The following is a 26,762-nucleotide window of genomic DNA, read 5'->3' on the forward strand; positions in this document are numbered from 1 at the left end:
CAAAAGTAGGGTGTTCTACAATTAAAGTGGATGACCAGATCTACTTGGCTGTCTTTAAAGTTATATCAGAGGCTGAGTATGACAGTATGTCAATTGAAAGCTGGTCTGATTTTTTGACCCAAGACCATGGATGCAGGGCTCAGAGCATACAGTTAGGTCCATATATATTTGGACAGAGACAACATTTTTCTAATTTTGATTCTAGACATTACCACAATGAATTTTAAACAAAACAATTCAGATGCAGTTGAAGTTCAGATTTTCAGCTTTCATTTGAGGGTATCCACATTAAAATTGGATGAAGGGTTTAGGAGTTTCAGCTCCTTAACACGTGCCACCCTGTTTTTAAAGGGACCAAAAGTAATTGGACAGATTAAATAATTGTAAATAAAATGTTCATTTCTAATACTTGGTTGAAAACCCTTTGTTGGCAATGACTGCCTGAAGTTTTGAACTCATGGACATCACCAGACGCTGTGTTTCCTCCTTTTTGATGCTCTGCCAGGCCTTCACTGCAGTGGTTTTCAGTTGCTGTTTGTTAGTAGGCCTTTCTGTCTGAAGTTTAGTCTTTAACAAGTGAAATGCATGCTCAATTGGGTTGAGATCAGATGACTAACTTGGCCATTCAATATTGAAAAATACTTATTTTTACGATAAATATAAATTAGTTATGTAACAGCTCATAGAAAAAATTACTAATTTAAAAAATTCCTTTATTAACAATTTTTTAAAAAATTCTTAGAGAAAAAATTGAAACCAAAGGCACCTTAGATGCTAAACACACTCCATTATAATCCAGCCTATACAAAAAAAAAATTTTTTTCTTTGTTGTCAATCCTAGGTAGTGGATATTAATTCAGTTGTCCCTATAGGGCCCTATGACCAGCCCCTACCTATCAGCGGAGGTTGGAACCCTCTTGGAACGCAAATGGCGCCCCCGCTCCATGGCGGCTCTCCCTTCTTGCCCTATTCAAACCCTATCAAACTGATGATCAAGATAGGAAAGGACAAAAACAAACGCCTGGTTGCCTAAATCATCAATAAGGCAATCCCAATAAAACACCCGGCACCATAAATCACCAACAATACGAACCAGAAAAACCGGGGGTACATCCAGTAGCTGAAAAGTCAAATTACTTAATGGGGTATAAATGGGATAAAGGGATTCTAGCAGTCCCTAATTAGGTACAGTCATGGCCAAAAGTATTGACACCCCTGCAATTCTGTCAGATAATACTCAGTTTCTTACTGAAAATGATTGCAAACACAAATTCTTTGGTATTATTATCTTCATTTAATTTGTCTTAAATGAAAAAACACAAAAAGAATTGTCCTAAAGCCAAATTGGATATAATTCCACACCAAACATAAAAAAGAGGGTGGACAAAAGTATTGGCACTGTGCGAAAAATCATGTGATGCTTCTCTAGTTTGTGTAATTAACAGCACCTGTAACTTACCTGTGGCACCTAACAGGTGTTGGCAATAACTAAATCACACTTGCAGCCAGTTGACATGGATTAAAGTTGACTCAACCTCTGTCCTGTGTCCTTGTGTGTACCACATTGAGCATGGAGAAAAGAAAGAAGACCAAAGAACTGTCTGAGGACTTGAGAAACCAAATTGCGAGGAAGCATGAGAAATCTCAAGGCTACAAGTCCATCTCCAAAGACCTGAATGTTCCTGTGTCTACCGTGCGCAGTGTCATCAAGAAGTTTAAAGCCCATGGCACTGTGGCTAACCTCCCTAGATGTGGCCGGAAAAGAAAAATTGACAAGAGATTTCAACGCAAGATTGTGCAGATGTTGGATAAAGAACCTCCACTAACATCCAAACAAGTTCAAGCTGCCCTGCAGTCCGAGGGTACAACGGTGTCAACCCGTACTATCCATCGGCATCTGAATGAAAAGGGACTGTATGGTAGGAGACCTAGGAAGACTCCACTTCTTACCCCGAGACTTAAAAAAGCCAGGCTGGAGTTTGCCAAAACTTACCTAAAAAAGCCTAAAACATTTTGGAAGAATGTTCTTTGGTCAGATGAGACAAAAGTAGAGCTTTTAGGGCAAAAGCATCAACATAGAGTTTACAGGAGAAAAAAGAGGCATTCAAAGAAAAGTACACGGTCCCTACAGTCAAACATGGCGGAGGTTCCCTGATGTTTTGGGGTTGCTTTGCTGCCTCTGGCACTGGACTGCTTGACCATGTGCATGGCATTATGAAGTCAGAAGACTACCAACAAATTTTGCAGCATAATTTAGGGCCCAGTGTGAGAAAGCTGGGTCTACCTCAGAGGTCATGGGTCTTCCAGCAGGACAATGACCCAAAACACACTTCAAAAAGCACTAGAAAATGGTTTGAGAGAAAGCACTGGAGACTTCTAAGGTGGCCAACAATAAGTCCAGACCTGAATCCCATAGAACACCTGTGGAGAGATCTAAAAATGGCAGTTTGGAGAAGGCACCCTTCAAATATCAGGGACCTGGAGTAGTTTGCCAAAGAAGAATGGTCTAAAATTCCAGCAGAGCATTGTAAGAAACTCATTGATGGTTACCGGAAGCGGTTGGTCGCAGTTATTTTGGCTAAAGGTTGTGCAACCAAGTATTAGGCTGAGGGTGCCAATACTTTTGTCCGGCCCATTTTTGGAGTTTTGTGTGAAATGATCAATGTTTTGCTTTTTGCTTCATTCTCTTTTGTGTTTTTTTCATTTAAGACAAATTAAATGAAGATAATAATACCAAAGAATTTGTGTTTGCAATCATTTTCAGGAAGAAACTGAATATTATCTGACAGAATTGCAGGGGTGTCAATACTTTTGGCCATGACTGTAGTCCATACCTGACAGCAGAGCTTTTTCACCCTAAATTTTACTGGTGCCCCCGCTCCGCGTCGGCTGTCCCTTGATGACCTTTACATCAGAAGATTAAGAAAACGGTCCTAAGCCAGACAAAGGGACTGCTGATAACAAAAAAATCCCCTGAAAAAAACAAAAAGAAGACACATAATTAAGTTTAAGAAAAATGAGGGATAGTTTATGAGCCGGACATTTGTCAAATTTACTGACACAAAAAAGTGATGATGGCCTTATAGTCCTACATAAATAGACATACAGATCAACGACTTATAAGGTCTCTATAGACACATCCACTCCCATGTGGACATACCGATATCATAATGTCTCATGTCTCTAATTTCCCTCAATGATCTCAGCATCGGGATTAGTGTCCGACTGAAGCGTTCACATGCCCTTGAGGATGATAAAATGTCATCCTTGACTTTTCAATCTGGTACAGACGGTGTAACTCCTCCATCACTCAGCCTTGAAAACACATGCATTGGTCAGAATGATTCCTCTTTGGGCAACCGCACACTCGGATGAAGTCTCGACAGATAACCTGCGCAGCGGACTTGGCAGTCTGATCCAGGGTTGGAGCCACCACAGCACAACTTGGTAAAGTGGTTGGTCATCACCAGACAATGATCATACCCAAGATGAGCTGGTCCCATGGTCAAGTAGTCGATCATCAATAACTTTAAGGGGGCAGAAGTCACTATGGTCTGTGTGTGGGCTCTCTGTTCTTGGGGTTTTGCCAGTTCACAGCTCAGACATTGCTGACAGGTAGAGTTGAGCGATACCGTCCGATACTTCAAAGTATCGGATCGGAATGGATCGGCCGATCTTTAAAAAAAGTATCGGTATCGCCGATTCCGATACCGGAAGTCCCATTCAAGTCTATGGGACTTCCGGTATCGGAATAAGAAAAACCCTGTTTTTGCCTTGTACAGCCTCTCTGGGGTCTGTACGGGCCTTTCGGGGGGCTGTGCCAGCCTGCCAGGGGGTCTGTGCAGCCTCCGGTGGTCTGTGCCGGCCTGCCGGGGGGCTGTGCAGGCTCCGGTGGGCTGTGCCGGCCTGCCGGGGGGCTGTGCCGGCCTGCCGGGGGGCTGTGCAGGCTCCGGGGGGCTGTACCGGCCTGCCGGGGGGCTGTGCCGGCCTGCCGGTGGTCTGTGCAGGCTCCGGGGGGCTGTGCCGGCCTGCCGGTGGTCTGTGCAGGCTTCGGGGGTCTGTGCAGGCATCGTCCGATGGGACTACAAGTCCCATCGGGCGATGCCTGCTACCATGACAGTGATTGACACATTAGCCAATGATGGGACAGTAGTAGTCCCATCATCCGGCTAATGTGTTAAATGTTAAAAAAAAAAAAAAAATTACATGCTACATACATGCTACATACATACAACATGCATACTACATACATGCTACATTCATACTACATAAATACTACATGCAACATACATACTACATACATACTACATGCATGCTACATACATACTGCATGCTACATACATACTACATGCTACATACATACTACATGCATGCTACATACATACCACATACATACTACATACATACTACATACATACTACATGCATGCTACATGCATGCTACATGCTACATACATAACACATATATACTACATGCATGCTACATACATACTACATGCTACATACATACCACATACATACTACATGCATGCTACATACATACTACATGCATGCTACATACATACTACATGCTACATACTACATATATACTACATGCATGCTACATACATACTACATGCTACATACATACTACATATATACTACATGCATGCTACATACATACTACATGCAACATACATACTACATATATACTACATGCATGCTACATACATACTACATGCTACATACATACTACATATATACTACATGCATGCTACATACTACATGCTACATACATACTACATATATACTACATGCATGCTACATACATACTACATACATACTACATGCATGCTACATACATACTGCATGCTACATACATACCACATACATACTACATATATACTACATGCATGCTACATACATACTACATATATACTACATGCATGCTACATACATACTGCATGCTACATGCATGCTACATACATACTACATACATACTACATGCTACATACATACCACATATATACTACATACATACAATACATTCATACAATACATACATAGACATACAGTACATATAACATAGAGTAACATACTTACCAATACTTGTCACATTGTTCCCCGAAGCCATTGTCTTTTACGGAATAAATATTAACATAACAAACCACAAAAATACTCACCCACGATCCGAAGCAGTCCACGAGTGTGTCCCACGACGATCTTGGGTAGAGAACGGCAGCATCAGCTGTTGCTGCCGTTCTCTACGGGCTGCAGGAATCCAATGACGGAAGGTAGGTATCCTTCCGCACTGTATTCCTCCGCCACTTAAAAAAAAAAAAAAAAGTCCCTAGTCTCACTTTATGCCATTGCTGTGTGTGAGTATTTTTGTGGTTTGTTATGTTAATATTTATTCCGTAAAAGACAATGGCTTCGGGGAACAATGTGACAAGTATTGGTAAGTATGTTACTCTATTTTATATGTACTGTATGTCTATGTATGTATTGTATGAATGTATTGTATGTAGTATGTATGTAGTATATATGTGGTATGTATGTAGCATGTAGTATGTATGTAGTATGTATGTAGCATGCATGTAGCATGCAGTATGTATGTAGCATGCATGTAGTATATATGTAGTATGTATGTAGCATGTAGTATGTATGTAGTATGTATGTAGTATGTATGTAGTATGTATGTGGTATGTATGTAGCATGTAGCATGCATGTAGTATGTATGTACTATATATGTGGTATGTATGTAGCATGTAGTATGTATGTAGCATGCATGTAGAATATATGTAGTATGTATGTAGCATATATGTAGTATGTATGTAGCATGTAGTATGTATGTAGTATGTATGTAGCATGTAGTATGTATGTAGCATGCATGTAGTATATATGTAGTATGTATGTAGCATGCAGTATGTATGTAGCATGCATGTAGTATATATGTAGTATGTATGTAGCATATATGTAGTATGTATGTAGTATGTATGTAGCATGCATGTAGTATATATGTAGTATGTATGTAGCATGCAGTATGTATGTAGCATGCATGTAGTATATATGTAGTATGTATGTAGCATATATGTAGTATGTATGTAGTATGTATGTAGCATGCATGTAGTATATATGTAGTATGTATGTAGCATATATGTAGTATGTATGTAGTATGTATGTAGCATGCATGTAGTATATATGTAGTATGTATGTAGCATATATGTACTATGTATGTAGCATGTAGTATATATGTAGTATGCATGTTGCATGCATGTAGTATATATGTAGTATATATGTAGTATGTATGTAGCATATATGTAGTATGTATGTAGCATGCATGTAGTATGTATGTAGTATGTATGTAGCATATATGTAGTATGTATGTATGTAGCATGTAGTATATATGTAGTATGCATGTTGCATGCATGTAGTATATATGTAGTATGTATGTTGCATGTAGTATATATGTAGTATGTATGTTGCATGTAGTATATATGTAGTATGAATGTAGCATGTATGTAGTATGTAGTATGAATGTAGCATGTATGTAGTATGCATGTTGTATGTATGTAGCATGTAATTTTTTTTTTTTTTTGTACATTCAACACATTAGCCGGATGATGGGACTACTACTGTCCCATCATTGGCTAATGTGTCAATCACTGTCATGGTAGCAGGCATCGCCCGATGGGACTTGTAGTCCCATCGGACGATGCCTGCACAGACCCCCGAAGCCTGCACAGCCCCCCTGGCAGGCCGGCACAGCCCCCCGGCAGGCCGGCACAGCCCCCCGGAGCCTGCACAGCCCCCCGGCAGGCTGGCACAGCCCACCGGAGCCTGCACAGCCCCCCTGGCAGGCCGGCACAGCCCCCCGGCAGGCCGGCACAGACCACCGGAGCCTGCACAGACCCCCTGGCAGGCCGGCACAGCCCCCCGAAAGGCCCGTACAGACCCCAGAGAGGCTGTACAAGGGAAAAACAGAATTTTTCTTATTCCGATACCGGAAGTCCCATAGATTTGAATGGGACTTCCGGTATCGGAATCGGCGATACCGATACTTTTTTTTAATATCGGCCGATCCATTCCGATCCGATACTTTGAAGTATCGGACGGTATCGCTCAACTCTAGTCCTGGCCTTTCAAACTAGAATGATGGGAGCTGCCCATGGGCTCTGAGTCTCCCAGATGGTTCCACTCTGCAGCATGTGTGCCAACATTTCTTTCACTTTTTTGTACATCTGCGGTGGAATTTGTCGATATCTCTCCTGGATTGGTGTGGCACTTTCTGTGGGTATCTCATGGGTTATAGCTGTAGTACACTCGAAATCATCTTCATGACGGGCAAAGACATCTCGGTAATGCTCCAGCACAGCTTCCACCTGTTCCACATGTTGCCATGAGAGTCCTGTTAATTCAGCCCTCATCTTTTCCAAGATTCGATGCCCCTCCTTCATGCTTCCAGTTGGGTGCTCCGGGGTCATGATAACGGCTACAGTGCAAGGTTGTCCTTGTTTTACTGCTAACTGGACAGCTTCTGGTTACATCAGTTCTTCTGGCATGCCCAGCACCTATGCTACTTCACTCCTCGGTGAGAGAGTAAGATTGTCCTCTCCCAGATTGACACACCGCACCACTACATTACCGTCATGGACAGTGGCTAGTGTCCTAGCTATGGGGAGTCCCGAGGGTATTTGGTCCATCAGGAGTTGGCTTTATTTGGACTTCCACCCCTTCGAGTGGTGAACAGGCAGTGTGAACACAGTCTGACCAGGCAGTAGAACGAGTTTAGCAGCGGCAGGGACTATCAATTTTCCGAAAACTTTCCTTTCACTCAATATTTCTTGGGCCTGGGCAACTCAGATCAATTGTTGAAATATCTTCCTCTGGGGGAGTTCGTGGTCTCCACCGGCCCAGAAAAGCATCCGACAACTCGCTGATGAAAACAGTTATGAGTTCTTTCAGCACATTCATCCCCAAAGTCACTGCAGGGCCGTTGTCAGAGTCCCTGGCGGTCAACATGGCTCCCTTCCAGTCCACGTCTTTGCCGCACACTGTAATTTGCACCCAGACCACCACTGCGACCGGGTTGGGCAACTGATTGATCACCTTTAACTTAATCACTGGGCCCCAATCAGACTGTGCTACCTCGGGAAAATGTCACCTAAAATACGTTTCTGGCCTGGTGGTCACCTGGGAACCGGTATCGACTAGACAGTGGACCAGTCGACCATCCATTTCAGCCCACACAAGAGGGTTCAGGAAAATTAAACTTTCGGGACTGCCTTCTCTCTTCCTTGGCTTCTCAGGCTCCAGACGGTGTACCCTAGCCACAGAACCCACTAGTTTTAACAACTGTCGAGGTATGGATCGCCCCCGTGTCGCCCACCCACAGGCATAGTGTCAAGCATTTCCACACTTGTAACAAGTCAGATCCAATTCTCCACGGGGTTGTCCCATTCCCTGGTGATGTTCAATGGGCAATCAGGACTCGGAGTCACTTCTGTCTCTGAGCATATTTGAAGCTGCAGTGGGTGCTCTTCTAATGCTGGACCACTCTTCCTGCATTTCCGGTATTCCCTTCCAGATTTCTTGGGCCCATTCTGGTTCAGCCATGGTAGGGGCGGGTACCTCACTACTTTAGACCAACCCTGCCAAGGCTGTTGTCCCCTGCTCCTGCTCTAATGAGTCAACAGTGTGATGCAGCAGCAAATAAGGCAAATGCAATTCTAGGATGTATAAACAGAAGCATACAGTCTAAATCACGTGAAGTCATTATTGCCCTCTACTCCTCTTTGGTCAGACCTCATCTGGAATACTGTGTCCAGTTTTGGGTGCCAAATTTTAAAAAAGACATCAACAAACTGGAGCAAGTTCAGAAAAGAGCGACCAGAATGGTGACCAGTCGGCAAACCCTGTCTTATGAGGAAAGGTTGCAGGATTTGGGAATGTTAACTTGCAGAAGAGAAGACTGACAGGAGACTTAATAGCTGTCTTCAAATATCTCAAGGGCTGTCACATTGTAGAAGCATCATCTTCATTCTCATTTGAACAAGGAAAGACTAGAAGCAATGGGATGAAACTGAATGGGAGGAGACACAGATTAGATATTAGAAAAAACTTTTTGACAGTTAGAGTGATCAATGAGTGGAACAGGCTGCCACGAGAGGCGGCGAGTGCTCCTTCAATAGAAGTCTTCAATCAGAGGCTGGACAGACATCTGTCTGGGATGATTTAGCGAATCCTGCTTTGAGCAGGGTGTTGGACCAGATGGCCCAGGAGGTCCCTTCCAACTCTACGATTCTATGATTCTATTACTCACTCTTCTGCCCCAATTTCTAGGCGGGTCATACAAGGCTTGACATGCAGGTGCTCCCGCAGAGCTTGCTTAAGTGACATGTCCCTGAAGCCCGCCACAAACTCATCCCTCAATATCACATCAGGGGGCACCACTCATATTACTCCCACATCATCCCATTGGGCGATATGTGTGTGCACCTCTTGTAGCGCATTAACATATTGCGTCACCTACTCCCCCTCCCTTTGGAAACGGCTGAACAAGCGCATATGCAAATCCCCAACACCGCAGAAGAAATGCTAGTCTAAGGGGTTCATTCCTTGTAGGAATGCTCGGACCTGACACCCATAATGTGGTGGTGCAGCATCTTGCTGGAAAAGCTCAGTGTATGTGCCATCTTCAGTGCATAAAGAGGGCCATAATCTTTGAAAATTCTTGGAGAACAGGAGAAGTCCTAGAAGACTGGAGAAGAGCAAATGTTCTTATCTTCAAAAAGGGGAAGAAGGTGGACCCAGGCAGCTATAAGCCGGTGAGTCTGACTTCTATACCAGGAAAGATCTTTGAACAAATTATTAAACAACATGTATGTCAGTGCCTGGATAAGAATGAAGTGATTAAACAGAGTCAGCATGGGTTTGTAACTAATAAGTGATGTCAGACTAACTTAATTTCCTTCTATGACAGAATCACTGGATCAAGGAAATGCTGTAGATATAGTATATCTTGACTTCAGCAAAGCATTTGACAAAGTATCTCACAAAATCCTTATTGAAAAAATGACTAGGTATGGAATGGACAAGGCAACTGTTAGGTGGATTCATAACTGGCTTAGTGATCGGACCCAAAGAGTCCGTGTGCGGGTCAGACACGTGTGTCTCCCTGCAGCATAAGTATCACGGCAGCAAAAGTATCTCGAAAATGCAGTTATAACTACGGCAGTTAGTCTCGGCAGGAGTCAGGACCCCACACTATGTACCTGTCTCTTTTGGGTATGTCTGCTGAGTAGAGTTGAGCGAAACGGGTCGAAAAATTTCAAAAGTCGCCGACTTTTAGCAAAGTCGGGTTTCATGAAACGAAACCCGACCCTAGGATGAGGTCGGCCACGAGGTCGGCGACTTACGCGCCAAAGTCGCGTTTCAAAAGTTTGTTTTGCGCTCTTTTTCAGCCAATCAGGATCCACGGACACTGTGGGCAACGTGATGACATAGGCAGGGGTCACCACCATCTTTCAGAAGGGCATGCAAGTGATTGGCTTGCTTTGGTGGGCGTCACAGGGGGTATAAAAGGGCGTGCACGCCGACCGCCATCTTACTTCTGCCGATCTCAGTATAGGGAGAGGTTGCTGCTGATTCTGTAGGGAGAGCGTTAGGCAGGGAAGAAGACAAAAAAACTGCTTCTGCTGCTAGCGATTTGGCCTGCACAACACACCAGTCACTGTGTGTGCAGTGCAAGGGGAGGCTATATAGTGGTGTATCAGTGGTGTTGGTTGTTGGGCTGCCTTCTAAGGCTTCCTGACATTCCTGCATTGCTGTTTACCCACTGCTCCGCAAACTGCTTTTTTAAAAGCAATCCCAATTTTTTTTTTTTGTCCTGCTGAGAAGAAAAAAAAACTGCTTCTGTTGCTAGCGATTTGGCCTGCACAACACACCAGTCACTGTGTGTGCAGTGCAAGGGGAGGCTATATTGTGGTGTATCAGTGGTGTTGGTTGTTGGGCTGCCTTTTAAGGCTTCCTGACAGGCTGGCATTGCTGTTTACCCACTGCTCTGCAAACTGCTTTTTTAAAAGCAATCCAATCTCCCTTATCCTCTAGTCACTTTTGTCACAGCTGTGCCATCGAGCCTGTGACATAGCGCTCAGATATCAGTGGACCTCACACAATCCAAAAGTGTCCAGTGTCCACAAGTGTCTGCAGAAATTCAAAATCTCCCTTATCCTCTTGTCACTTTTGTCACAGCTGTGCCATCGAGCCTGTGACATAGCGCTCAGATATCAGTGGCCCTCACACAATCCAAAAGTGTCCAGTGTCCACAAGTGTCTGCAGAAATTCAAAATCTCCCTTATCCTCTCGTCACTTTGGTCACAGCTGTGCCATCGAGCCTGTCACATAGCGCTCAGATATTCATTGGGCCTCACACAATCCAAAAGTGTCCAGTGTCCACAAGTGTGTGCAGAAATTCAAAATCTCCCTTATCCTCTAGTCACTTTGGTCACAGCTGTGCCATCGAGCCTGTCACATAGCGCTCAGATATTCATTGGGTCTCACACAATCCAAAAGTGTCCAGTGTCCACAAGTGTGTGCAGAAATTCAAAATCTCCCTAATCCTCTCGTCACTTTTGTCACAGCTGTGCCATCGAGCCTGTGACATAGCGCTCAGATATCAGTGGGCCTCACACAATCCAAAAGTGTCCAGTGTCCACAAGTGTCTGCAGAAATTCAAAATCTCCCTTATCCTCTAGTCACTTTGGTCACAGCTGTGCCATCGAGCCTGTCACATAGCGCTCAGATATTCATTGGGCCTCACACAATCCAAAAGTGTCCAGTGTCCACAAGTGTCTGCAGAAATTCAAAATCTCCCTTATCCTCTAGTCACTTTGGTCACAGCTGTGCCATCGAGCCTGTCACATAGCGCTCAGATATTCATTGGGCCTCACACAATCCAAAAGTGTCCAGTGTCCACAAGTGTGTGCAGAAATTCAAAATCTCCCTTATCCTCTAGTCACTTTGGTCACAGCTGTGCCATCGAGCCTGTCACATAGCGCTCAGATATTCATTGGGCCTCACACAATCCAAAAGTGTCCAGTGTCCACAAGTGTGTGCAGAAATTCAAAATCTCCCTTATCCTCTAGTCACTTTGGTCACAGCTGTGCCATCGAGCCTGTCACATAGCGCTCAGATATTCATTGGGCCTCACACAATCCAAAAGTGTCCAGTGTCCACAAGTGTGTGCAGAAATTCAAAATCTCCCTTATCCTCTAGTCACTTTGGTCACAGCTGTGCCATCGAGCCTGTCACATAGCGCTCAGATATTCATTGGGCCTCACACAATCCAAAAGTGTCCAGTGTCCACAAGTGTGTGCAGAAATTCAAAATCTCCCTTATCCTCTAGTCACTTTGGTCACAGCTGTGCCATCGAGCCTGTCACATAGCGCTCAGATATTCATTGGGCCTCACACAATCCAAAAGTGTCCAGTGTCCACAAGTGTGTGCAGAAATTCAAAATCTCCCTTATCCTCTAGTCACTTTTGTCACAGCTGTGCCATCGAGCCTGTGACATAGCGCTCAGATATCAGTGGGCCTCACACAAATGAAAATGAAAAAAGCAGATATAGAATGGGAGGAATAGGGCTAAGTGACAGCACATGTGAAAAAGACTTGGGTATACTAATAGATCACAGACTGAATATGAGTCAACAGTGTGATGCAGCAGCAAAAAAGGCAAATGCAATTCTAGGATGTATTAACAGAAGCATACAGTCTAGATCACGTGAAGTCATTATTTCCCTCTACTCCTCTTTGGTCAGACCTCATCTGGAATATTGTGTCCAGTTTTGGGCACCACATTTTAAAAAAGACATCAACAAACTGGAGCAAGTTCAGAAAAGAGCGACCAGAATGGTGACCGGTCTGCAAACCCTGTCGTATGAGGAAAGGTTGCAGGATTTGGGAATGTTTAGTTTGCAAAAGAGAAGACTGAGAGGAGACTTAATAGCTGTCTACAAATATCTAAAGGGCTGTCACATTGTAGAAGGATCAACTTTATTCTCATTTGCACGAGGAAAGACTAGAAGCAATGGGATGAAACTGAATGGGAGGAGGCACAGATTAGATATTAGAAAAAACTTTTTGACAGTTAGAGTGATCAATGAGTGGAACAGGCTGCCACGAGAAGTGGTGAGTTCTCCTTCAATGGAAGTCTTCAAACAGAGGCTGGACAGACATCTGACTGGGATGATTTAGCGAATCCTGCTTTGAGCAGGGGGTTGGACCAGATGGCCCAGGCGGTCCCTTCCAACTCTACGATTCTATGATTCTATGATTCTATGATTCTATGATTCAATCCAAAAGTGTCCAGTGTCCACAAGTGTCTGCAAAAATTCAAAATCTCCCCTGTCCTATAGACACCTTGTACCTTGTTTTACATTACTATATAGTTTGTTGGATTTTGTCTACATTTCTACCAAAAATGAGGAAGGCTGGTGGAAGAGGCCGTGGAATTGGGCGGGGGTTGGCAGCTGGTAGTGATGGTGTTGGTGGTGGATCTGATGGTAGTGGCAAGAGCAAAATAGGACCGAATGCAGGAGGTGTTGAGCCTGCGTCATCGTCTGGCTACATAAGGCCTCGAACGCTTAGTTTTCTAGGAGTTGGCAAACCGCTTTTAAAGGCAGAGCATCAGGAAAAAGTTTCGTCTTACATTGCTGACTCAGCCTCCAGCTCTATCGCCTCCTCTTCTTCAGTTGTAAAAAGTAAAAGCACTGAGTCGTCATTGGAGGCTCATGTTCATGAACCACAACTTTCCTTGTGTCCTTCACCCCAACCAAGATTGAAGGATGACGCAGGCCATACTACTGATTACTCCATGGAGCTGTTTTCACATACCATGCCTGGATTATCAAGTCAAATGGTGAATTACCCAGGCCAAGATGAATCTGACATGGAGTGCACTGATGCACAGCCGCTGACGGATGATTCTGCTGGTACATTCACTCAGAGCACTACATTGTCCTCGCAGTGTACAGAGCCAGATTCTGACCCTGATGAGACTCAGGTGCCCCTTCCCGCACACTATACCACCATACACGGTGACACAGAGGAAGGTGCACATGACATTGAAGAGGAGGTGATGGATGACCCAGTTGTTGACCCAGATTGGCATCCATTGGGGAAGAGGGTGCTGCTTCCAATAGCTCAGATGAGGAGCATCCACAGCAGACATCGACATCGCAACAGCTGTTATCTGGCAGGCCCGGAGCACTCCAAAGACAGGTTCCAAACATCAAAAGAGTTGCTGGACAGCTTGTCCAGAGGGTCAAAAGATCACAGCGTGCTAGGCCGCAAAATGTCTGCCAAAGTAGGAAGAGTGCAGTGTGGCACTTTTTTGACCAAAATCCTCATGATCAGGCCAAGGTTATCTGTAAGAAGTGCGCAAAGACCTTTAGCCGAGGGAAAAATCTGAAAAATTTGAATACCAGTTGCATGCTTAGACATTTAACCAGCATGCACTTGCAAGCGTGGACACAACACCAAACCTCAAGTGCCACATGTGCAACTGATCACAACGAAGGTAGTCAGCAACGCTACATTGTTTCCCCCACTGTAAGCCCACCGGTTAGCACAGCAGCAAATGTTGAGGTGTCGTTGCAAGGCCACAGCAGTCAGGGAATCCCACTGTTAGATCAACGAAAGACTGATTCTAGGCCATCAGCAAGAACACCAACTCCATCACCATCATCAACCCTCTCTCAGTCCGCCCTGTCCACCGCTACTTCCACCATATGCAGCTCTCAAGTCCAGCTCACCCTCCCAGACACTATGAGTAGGTCAAGAAAGTACTCAGTCTCTCATCCGCGTACACTGGGTTTGAACGCCCACATTGCCAAACTAATCTCGTTTGAGATGATGCCCTTTCGGTTTGTGGAAAGCACAGCTTTCCGCGAACTCATGGCCTATGCAGTACCACGCTATGACCTACCCAGTCGCCACTTCTTCTCTCGCAAAGCCATCCCAGCCCTCCACCATCATGTGAAAGACCGCATTGTCCATGCACTTAAGCAGTCAGTGAGCGGAAAGGTGCACCTCACAACTGATGCATGGTCCAGTCGGCATGGCCAGGGCCGTTACGTGTCCATCACTGCGCACTGGGTTAATGTGGTGGATGCAGGGTCCACAGGGGACAGCGGTGGTGGGACAGTGCTGCCTAGCCCACGGTATAGGAAACAGTTGGCTGTAGGCGTTCGACCCTCCTCCTCCTCCTCCAGAAGCGAAAGCTCGTCCACAGAGCGCAGTCGTACGAGCACTCCATCTGCAGCTGCCACTGTTGCACACGATGTGTCCCCCTATCGAGAAGCTAGTGGAAAGCGTCAGCAGGCTGTGTTGCAGATGATGTGTTTGGGCAACAGACACACCGCTGAGGTGCTGGCCAAGTACTTGAAGTGACAAACTGAGTCATGGCTGAGCAGTGTACATCTTGAGGCAGGCAAGGTAGTTAGTGATAATGGCTGTAATTTTGTGGCAGCCATAGCCCTTTCAAAACTCAGCCATATACCTTGCTTGGCTCACACCTTGAACCTGGTGGTGCAGTGCTTCCTCAAAAATTATCCGGAGTTAACAGCCCTGCTCCAGAAGGTGCGAAGACTGTGCGCGCACATCCGCCGGTCGCCTGTACACTCCGTTCGTATGCAGAAGCTGCAGCGATTGCTCCACCTTCCCAACCACCGCCTCATTATCGACATTGCAACAAGGTGGAACTCCACCCTGCACATGGTGGAGCGGCTGTGCGAGCAGAGGCAGGCCATAATGCATTTGTGGGAGGATACACGGCCAGGCACTTTGAGAGCAGACATGGAGTTGACAGGTGTGCAGTGGTCGAAGCTGAAAGACCTCTGTAAAGTCCTTCAGTGTTTTGAGGAATGCACACGGCTGGTAAGCGCAGACGACGCCATCCTAAGCATGAGCATCCCACTTATGCGTCTGCTCATGCAAACTTTGACGCACCTTAAGGAGCAGGCGTCTGCAGCCAATGTTGATGAGGAGGAAGAGGAGGAGGGAATCCTTGATGACATTCAGCCATTGTCTGCTCAGGGACCTCTCCTGGACGAGGTGGAGGAAGAAGAGGAGGAGGAGGAGGAGGATGATGGGGATGATTACTTAGGGGAGGAGGATGCATCTCGTGGGGCAAGTGAAAATGTTGGCGTGGCAAGGTCTGGTACAGGGTTTGTGCGTGACTGGAGGGATGTGGATTTGCCAGAAAGTGCTCCTCCAACCAGCACTCGCAGTGCATCATTGACACCGGGAACATTGGCCCACATGTCAGATTATGCCTTGCAGATCCTAAAAAGGGACCCACGCATTGCCAAAATGATGAACGATGACGACTACTGGTTGGCCAGCATCCTGGATCCACGCTATAAAGGCAAATTACAAAACATCATGCCACAGGAGAACCTTGACCTAATATTGGCTAATAAACAAGCAACTCTGGTAAATCGGTTGCTTGAGGCATTCCCAGCACACAGCAGCGGTGATGGTTCTCACACGAGCCGTACGGGCCGGGGGCAGCTTGGCAGAGGTGTTCGTGGTGCACACAGCAGAAGTGGCGTTGGAGACAGGGGTTTCATGACAATGTTGTGGACTGATTTTTCAAGTATCGCTCACACAACTGGTAATACTGCATCGATGGAAAGTGACAGGAGACAGCAGTTGTCAACTATGGTTACAAACTACTTTTCCTCCCATATCGATGTTCTCCCACACAGGTCATTCCCCTTTGACTATTGGGCCGCTAAACTGGACACCTGGCCTGAATTGGCCCAATATGCCTTACAGGAGCTCGCTTGCCCAGCTGCAAGTGTGCTATCGGAAAGATTCTTCAGTGCAGCTGGATCAATCCTGACAGAAAAAAGGACCCGTCTGTCAACCCAAAATGTGGATGATCTAACCTTCATTAAAATGAACCACGCATGGGTTTCCAAGGATTTTGTCCCACCTTCCCCTGATGACACATAGGGTGACAGAAAAATGGCTTGCTTTGGTCCACCTCTTCCTGGGACTTGACCTATTTCACCTTTTGCATCAGCTGAATGTCCAACATCAACATATGCCACTTTCTAAAACTCCCTAACTGTGCTGCCTCCCCCCCATGGCTGGGGTCACCACCTAGCGCACGACACCGTTCGAGTGCCGTTGCCCTGGACAGGTGGGTAGGCCGACTCTTGGGCGCGGGCACCTGCACAGGGTCCTTCATAGTGCAATCAAGTGTCTCTGACGGTGGTGGTGCACACCCGCCGTCAGACACACCGCCGTACTATGAGGGGCCCAGTGCCAGTACCGACGCCCACGAGTGGGCCCCCCTTGCTTGTGCAGGGCCCCAGCATTTGCAATCTTTACCTCTCCCTGCTCCTCCGCTGTGTAGTCTGGGCCGTCAAATCCATACTGTGCCTGACACCATCTGAGCCTGCCTCCTGATGTATAGACATATATTTTGAATGTGTACGCTATCCATACATGTTATCTGGGGATACGGTACCCTTTCTAACCTTTGTGCAATCACGTGCAATCCATACTGGGCCTAACACCGTCTGAGCCTGCCTCCTGATGTATAGACATATATTTTGAATGTGTACGCTATCCATACATGTTATCCGGGGAAACGGTACCCTTTCTAACCTTTGTGCAATCACGTGCAATCCATACTGGGCCTAACACCGTCTGAGCCTGCCTCCTGATGTATAGACATATATTTTGAATGTGTACGCTATCCATACATGTTATCCGGGGAAACGGTACCCTTTCTAACCTTTGTGCAATCACGTGCAATCCATACTGGGCCTAACACCGTCTTCCTGCCTCCTGATGTATAGACATATATTTTGAATGTGTACGCTATCCATACATGTTATCTGGGGATACGGTACCCTTTCTAACCTTTGTGCAATCACGTGCAATCCATACTGGGCCTAACACCGTCTGAGTCTGCCTCCTGATGTATAGACATATATTTTGAATGTGTACGCTATCCATACATGTTATCCGGGGAAACGGTACCCTTTCTAACCTTTGTGCAATCACGTGCAATCCATACTGGGCCTAACACCGTCTGAGCCTGCCTCCTGATGTATAGACATATATTTTGAATGTGTACGCTATCCATACATGTTATCTGGGGATACGGTACCCTTTCTAATCTTTGTGCAATCACGTGCAATCCATACTGGGCCTAACACCGTCTGAGCCTGCCTCCTGATGTATAGACATATATTTTGAATGTGTACGCTATCCATACATGTTATCCGGGGAAACGGTACCCTTTCTAACCTTTGTGCAATCACGTGCAATCCATACTGGGCCTAACACCATCTGAGCCTGCCTCCTGATGTATAGACATATATTTTGAATGTGTACGCTATCCATACATGTTATCTGGGGATACGGTACCCTTTCTCACCTTTGTGCAATCACGTGTAATCCATACTGGGTGTGAGAACGGCTGGCGAGCTGTTAAGCAAGCTACAGCACCTGTGGTTTGCACACGTAAGTTTTTCATTTTTTCAGGAATGACGGTTAGGCCTAATTCCGGAACTGCGGTTGACCTGCACTTACTGGGAAATCATTGTTCGTGGGTAATAATTGTAATCAGTGATCCCCATCACTAACGTTGTTCAGCGGGTTATCTGCACCTGTAAGCGACAAACGCTGGCCTTTTCAGTGTAGCGCACATGCAGCCACGGACATGTAAGGGCATGACACACCAGTTATTGGCCAATCTCATGTGCCAGAGCCTCACGTGTCCCTCTAGTAAGCCAGACTCGGACCGCGGGGCATGACGGAGTCTCGTTCGTTAACGGAATTAAGCTTGCAATGTGTGCATCTGTTCTGTAGCTGGCATGGTTGAGGTTTCCCAGGTGGAGTCGAATTTAACCGTAGGCTCCACTCCTGGTGGTGCCCTTCTGGACATTCCTTTAAGGTTCAGCTTTGCAACCATACTGCCCACGTAAAAAAACACTTTGCCTTCATGAACGCTGTTTAGAGGGTCATGACTCGTGGGAATAACGCCGCCCAATCAGTTAACCTGCTAGAGAGATCGTTCGTTGCTCCCAAGCATGACATCACACTCCCTAGGAAGAAGGTAATGCCACTGTGGTGACCGTACTCCTGGGGGCGACACAAGTGCACTGATGCCCAGCCACTGCTCGATGAATATGCTGGTACATTGACCCAGACCACTACATTCCCCTCGCACGCTACACGACCTGAATCTGACCCTGATGAAACTCAGGTTACCCTTCCCATATACAGTTCCATCTTACACGGTGACAAAGAGGAAGCTGCAGATGAAAGTGCAGGTTCGGCCCACCCTCCATCAGACACACCACCGTACTATCAGGGGCCCTGTGCCAGTGCCGTCGCCAACGAGTGGGCCCCCCCTGCTTGCTCAGGATCACAGCACTTGCAAAGTTGAAATACTGTGCAGTGAGATGGAAGATGGGGACGACGAGGAGTCCAGACAAGTACAGGGATTCCCTAGCGAGGAGACTTATTTGATTGTTTTCAATGTTGGGACAGCAATTTTTGGGGAGCACTATACTCTGGAGAATGATAGATGGGGCCCACCATACACTGGAACATATGACATATCATCCCCTGAGGAAGAAGTTTGAAACTTCGAAACGCGTTGGGAAAATAAAAGTATACAAGTACACAATCTGGATAGGAGTCGTTTTGTCTAGCAGCGCACGGTTAATCCAAAAATTATTTCTTTGATATCTGATGATTTATGGTCACGGCGTGGCCATTTGGATGTGCAGCAGCTTTGACTTCTATTCCTTTATGCCTCCAACTCTCCTGCTATTGGTGAGTATAACAGCTTGAACTATATCTCTTTTACCTGGGTAAGACCCTATTGCGCTCTTTCTCTTTTAGTTTTAACCAAAGGTGGACATCAGACACTGGAGCAGCATTTACAGGGCCCATTATACACTAGAGCATTAGAAATGGGGCCCATTATTTTTGGAGCATTATTTGGGCCCATAAGACAGTGGAGCTTCATCCATGGGGACCAACATATACTGTAGCATTATGTGGAGCTCATCATATACTGTTTCAAACATTATATGGGACCAATGATTTTGTATGGAGAAATAGATGGGCCTCGTCATGAGATGTAAAAAGTGAGGTATTTTTCATTGTACTATACCGCTATTTCTCTGCCGTATCGGAGCATGATGAGTTGTGGTATGTGTTAAAGGGGCGCTCTTTCGCCCAGGGCACATGAAAACCTGCAGCCAGCCCCCCCCCCCACAACTTTAGCCAAATAACCCCCATTTTTCAGTGCGTAACTTGTATTATGAAGTTAATTAAGGTTGACAAGCTTAAGTAAGAAGAATTTATGCTTTTGGCATTCAAATGGGCACTGTAGGTGTGTTTCCTGTCCTCCTCTCACTGCCGACTTTTATTCCCCATTGACTTACATTGGGTTTCGTGTTTCGGGACGACCCCGACTTTTCCCTATAATTGGACGATCTTGCTCGACCCGACTTTTGGAAAAGTCGGGTTTCACGAAACGCGACCCTAAAAAACCAAAAGTCGCTCAACTCTACTGCTGAGTAAGCACTTCTTATTACTTGGACCTAGCTTCTCATAACCTATCTTATTACTTCACCATGTTTACATATGCCCTCACAGTGTTTGCTCCTTTAGTCCTCACTCTCCTTCGCACCCTCTAACCAAATAATCATCTCCCCTTCCCTCTTTCCTCCCCACCTGACCTCCTCTGCTGAACTGCTCCTCAACCTCAAATCTGTCCGAATGAAACATAAAACAAGCTGCCCACTCTCCTCCCATCTACTCTCCCTTTCTCTGCTTTTCCTCACTGCTGGTGACATATCTCCCAATCCTGGACCCCCACAGCTCTCACCCCCCACTACTTCCCCTTCTTGCCGCTTCCTTTTTAATAAGAACTACCACAATCTTTCCAACTTAAAACCTGTGCTATTGACACCCAACCCCCTGCTCCCTCTCTCGGGAGCACTTTGGACTGCCCGCTCCATATGCAATAAGCTCCATGTGATTCATGACCTCTTTCTCTCTCACAATCTTGCCTTCCTCGGCCTCACAGAAACATGGCTGACACCCTCTGACACCGCCTCCCCTGCTGTGCTGTGTTACGGCAGCCTCCACTTTACCCACACTCCTCGCCCTGGCAACAGACACAGTGGAGGAGTGGGTCTTCTCCTTTCTTCCAACTGCACCTTCAAGCCAATCCCACCTCTTCCCTCCCTAATCCTCCCCTCTTTTGAAGTCCACTCTGTCCGCATCTACTCTCCCTCCAACCTCCAAGTGGCCATCATATACCGACCTCCAGGCCTGACCACTGCCTTCATTGACCAATTCTCTACCTGGCTTCTTCATTTTCTTTCAACTGACACCCCCACTATCATCATGGGTGACTTCAACATCCCCACTGATACCCTTCAGTCAGCAGCCTCCAAACTCCTGTCCCTTACTTCATCCTTTGGACTTACTCAGTGGTCCTCCTCAGCCACCCACACAGATGGACACACATTAGACCTGGTCTTCACCCGTCTCTGCTCTCTTTCTAACTTCACCAACTCCCCTCTCCCTCTGTCTGACCATCATCTACTCACTTTCTCATCCCTGTCCTCCTCACCTGGCATCCATGTCCAGCAACATGCACACCCCCGCAGAAACCTTGCACACCTAGACACCCACGCGCTCTCTGACTCTATTCTACCACTGGCATCCATATCATCACTTCATGACACAGACAGTGCCACTGCTTTCTACAATGCCACTCTCGCATCAGCTATTGACACAGTTGCCCCTCTCGTTCATGGCAGAATGCGATGTATCAACAGACAACCCTGGCACAATAACACCACTAAAAAGCTTCGGCAAGTGTCCAGGATTGCAGAACGGTGCAGGAAGAAAACAAATTTGCAAGATGACTTCACCACATTCAATCAGGCAACACTCGATTTCAAATCTGCCCTCACCTCTGCTAAACAGGCCTACTTCACAACCCTCATATCTTCCCTATCTTACAACCCAAAACAGTTATTCAAAACTTTTAACTCCCTCCTCTGCCCACCACTGCCTCCTCCAACCTCCCTCATCTCTGCCGAGGACTTTGCCACACACTTCAAAAACAAGATTGACCAAACAAGGCAAGTCTTCATCACTCAACCACCACAACCCCTTTGTATACCAGACCAATGCCCAAACCCCATAACCTCACTTTCCAACATCACTGAAGGGGAACTTAATCGCCTCTTCTCCAAATCGCACCTCACAACCTGTGCACTTGACCCCATCCCATCCCACCTCCTCCCCAACCTCACCACCACACTTATCCCACCTCTTCAACCTATCACTAATGTCCGTTACCTTCCCTTCTGCTTTCAAGCATGCCACAATCATGCCTATCCTTAAAAAGCCAACCCTTGACCCAACCTCTATGTCCAGCTATCGCCCAATATCGTTGCTCCCATTCGCTTCCAAACTCCTAGAACAGCATGTCCATGCTGAACTTTCTTCCCACCTATCATCTAACTTACTCTTTGACAATTTACAATCTGGTTTCTGCCCCCATCACTCCACTGAGACAGCCCTGACCAAAATTACTAACGACCTACTTACAGCCAAATCAAATGGACAATACTCTATACTCCTGCTTCTAGACCTGTCTGCTGCATTTGACACAGTTGACCACTGCCTCCTACTACAGATCCTCTCCTCCTTCGGCATCAAAGGCCTTGCCATATCCTGGATCTCCTCATACCTTTCCAACTGCACATTCAGCGTCTCCCACTCCAACACCACCTCCTCATCCCACCCTCTCTCTGTTGGAGTCCCCCAAGGCTCTGTTTTAGGACCCCTACTCTTCTCAATCTATACACTTGGTCTGGGGCAACTCATAAAGTCCCACGGATTCCACTACCACCTTTATGCTGATGACACTCAGATCTACCTCTCTGGGCCAGACGTCACCTCTCTGCTGTCCAGAATCCCAGAGTGTCTATGAGCCATATCCTCCTTCTTCTCCTCTCGCTTCCTCAAACTCAAAGTAGACAAATCTGAACGCATCATCTTTCCTCCATCTCACAGATCTTCTTTACCCGACCTAGCTATAACAATTAATGACATCACACTTTCCCCAGTACCAGAAGTCCGCTGCCTCGGAGTAACCTTTGACCATGCCCTGTCCTTCAAACCACACATCCAAGCTCTTTCTACCTCCTGTCGCCTCCAGCTCAAAAATATTTCCAGAATCCGTCCTTTCCTCAACCCTCAATCTACTAAAATGCTTGTGCATGCCCTCATCATCTCCCGCCTCGACTACTGCAACATCCTTTTCTGTGGTCTCCCTGCTAACACCCTCGCACCTCTCCAGTCCATCCTTAACTCTGCCGCCCGACTACTTCATCTCTCTCCTCGGTACTCCTCTGCTTCTCCCCTCTGCAAATCTCTTCACTGGCTCCCATTCCCTCAGCGTATCCAGTTCAAATTACTAATTCTATAAATAAAGAAACCGTTGGCACAACCCTTAGTAGACCGGATGGTGCACAAGTAGGATCCCAATCCGTGAATTGCAATATATATAAACTCGGCACACACCCAAAAGATTATGTTGCAGAAAGGTGATTTTAATAGATGGCAGTACATACATACAGACGTTTTGGTCTAGGACCTTCATCAATGTACTGAAAAATTAAACAAGCGTAACAAAATAAAAAAGAAAGTATATACAATAAATCACATGGGTTTTATAGAGAAGAAAATTCATAGTATGCTGAGACATCGGTTACATTATAGCACAAAATGTATTGTAGTACCAGGGCCGCAGTCATGGAGAAAAAATCAACATAGAAAGAGAGGCACATACCATAAGATTGTACTGTGAGCACTTAGTGATTGGGCTTATGAGAAACCTATGGAGAAATGGAGCTGATATAACAGCCATCCGTATTAAGTGAGAATAAACCATGTGACACCAAATGTATGACATACCAATACTGCGGGGAGGTGTCTGTAGCCGTCCCACTGTGGGAGAGGAAAGAACGCTAAGTGATTGCATAATAAGTAATATCCTCACTGGCTAGTTATAGAGAGAAGATCTTATCGTGGTAATGTGTGGCGTGTGGACGCGGTATCCGCCGCGAATCCAATGGCGCTATGGAGTGGGGAGAGTGACGGTGTTATATATCCCTGAAGGAGTGGTGTTGCCCTATCAGGAGCGCGCCACCGGAAATGGGTGGACGCGTGCATAGCTAATGTCATCCGGCGCTCCGGGCGCTGAGGGAAGACGAGAGGGGGCGTGTCTACACGAAGTCCCGGAAGTGTGTCACAGCCTGTAAAGGCTGCGGGACTGCACAGTGAGGAGGGACATATTACCGTGGTTACCAACACAGCGTTAACATCAGGAGTGCCGAGAGTAGAGAAGTGGCTATTCAGTGATTAGTAGTGAAGATTCGAAACAATTCAAGGTTGTAGGTTCTGTAATTAGAATAAAACATAGTTAGTTTTAATCAAATGAAAAATTGTAATAAAATATAAAAGGAAAAGTCAAAGTTATACGACATTATAACAGTAATGATATGACAGGTAAAGAATATTGGTGTCAGAATATGTCATGCACTTAGAATTGGAGAAAAGCCTGTGTATCATAGTCTTTGTTTAACCCCTTGGGTGCCAGGGTATTAAGCTCATGAATCCAGTAGGCCTCCCTTCTTTTTAAGATATTAATACGGTTACCTCCCCTGCGTGGCGGGTGGATTTGCTCTATTACTTGAAACTTTAGTTTGGCAATAGAGTGGCCAGCAGTGATAAAATGGTAGGGGATCGGGAGAAGCATATTCCTGCATCTGATAGTGGACTTGTGCTTAGATATCCGGTCCCTAATATGCTGTGTGGTTTCCTCTACATACAAAAGACCACAAGGGCATTTAATAAGATATACTACAAACGAGCTATCGCAAGTGTAGTATTCACGGATGCTGAATTTTTGCCTGTGTGGGGATGGTAAAAGGTGTTACCTTTCTGTACATTATTGCACTGCATACATTGTAAGCAAGGGAAGGTACCAAATTTGGGATTAGAGAGAAAACGTTGGTGTTTAGAGGGACTTGGAGAACCAATATCAGCTTTAATTAACATGTCACGTACATTACGCGGTCTCCTAAAACAAGGTAGGAAGGGTTCCCTAAATGCCTCTACCTGTGGGTGGGCTGTTGTTAAAAGATGCCAGTTACGCCTGATGCTAGAATGTATACGATAAGCGAACGGATGATAGTCATGAACAAAGGCAATGCGATTGGTAGTCTTTGATTTAGAGGGGGAGGAAAGATCCACATTATTCAAAGTGTCAGTAGGGTAACCCCTCTCAAGGAATTTTGTGCGCATTTCTTCCATGCGTATTTTCTGAGTATCTGTATCGGACACTATTCTTTGAACCCTTTTAAGCTGTGACTTTGGAATCGCATTTTTCATTCTGGTTGGATGGAAGCTCGTGTAGTGAAGCAAACTATTACGATCAGTAGGTTTCCTATAGAGGTCAGTGGAAAGGTGACCTGACTCATCCTTGATGACAAGTGTGTCTAGGAAGTTAATCTGTTTGAGGTGATGTGTCATGGTGAAACTCAATCCCGGCCAGGATGTTTGTAACATGGCGAAAAAAGAATGTAGTGTTTCTAACGATCCCCCCAGATACAGAAGATATCATCGATATACCTCTTCCACACTATGGCATGAGTGCGGAAGAGGTCATCACGGTAAATGATGCAATCCTCAAGGTGAGCCACATAACAATTTGCATAAGGAGGTGCGGTATTAGAGCCCATCGCGGTCCCCCTAATCTGCAAATAGTATGTATCCTCAAAAAGAAAAAAAATTTTTGTTAATATGATAGACAATAGTTCACAGCATAGGTTAATTTGTTCATGGTGAAAATTGGATAATTCCAGTAACCTTCGTACAGACTGAATACCCTCGGTATGGGGAATGGATGTATAGAGATCTTTTACATCCAATGTAACTAGGATGGAATCTATAGGGATATGGTCCAAGGTGCGGATTACGTCCAGGAAGGCTCCTGTGTCCAGTAGGAATGATGGTGTTAGTTTAATGAGAGGTGTTAGAATTTTCTCCAAATATTTAGAGATAGGAGAGAAGATTGATTCTGTGGAGGCCACGATTGGTCTACCAGGTGGATTGTCAAGACTTTTGGGTATTTTAGGAAGTATGTAGAAAACCGGTGTAATTGGGAATTGTTTAGTCAGGTAGTCACACGTTTTGTTATCCAGGACCCCACACAATTTATATTTGGTCAAGGTAATCTGAATAAGATGCTTAATTTCATTAGTGGGATCCCTCTGAAGTGATTCATAGATTGATGTGTCACTCAATTGGCTATAGATTTCTCCCAAGTACATACTCTTATCTAAGATATCAATGGCTCCCCCTTTGTCAGCTGGTTTGATGATTAAGTCCTTGTCATCCTGTAGGGTTTTTAGAGCTTGTTGATCTAGTGCAGTGAGATTAGGTGGGAAATGGACACGCCTTTTAGAGATATCATCACGCAGGTTCTGAAATGTGCTGTCTACAAAAGAAATGAATGTCTCCAGAGCATGTGAACCTGTGGGTGGTCTAAAGGTACTCCTATTCCTAAGACCCAGGCTATCAGAGGATATCAGTAAAGGGTGTGGTAGACCAGATTGACAATTAGTATCAATAATATTGGAAAAATGCACCTTC

The sequence above is a fragment of the Dendrobates tinctorius genome, unplaced genomic scaffold (genome assembly GCF_039654945.1).
Source record: "Dendrobates tinctorius isolate UK_male_01 unplaced genomic scaffold, ASM3965494v1 ptg000007l, whole genome shotgun sequence".
Lineage (NCBI taxonomy): Eukaryota > Metazoa > Chordata > Amphibia > Anura > Dendrobatidae > Dendrobates > Dendrobates tinctorius.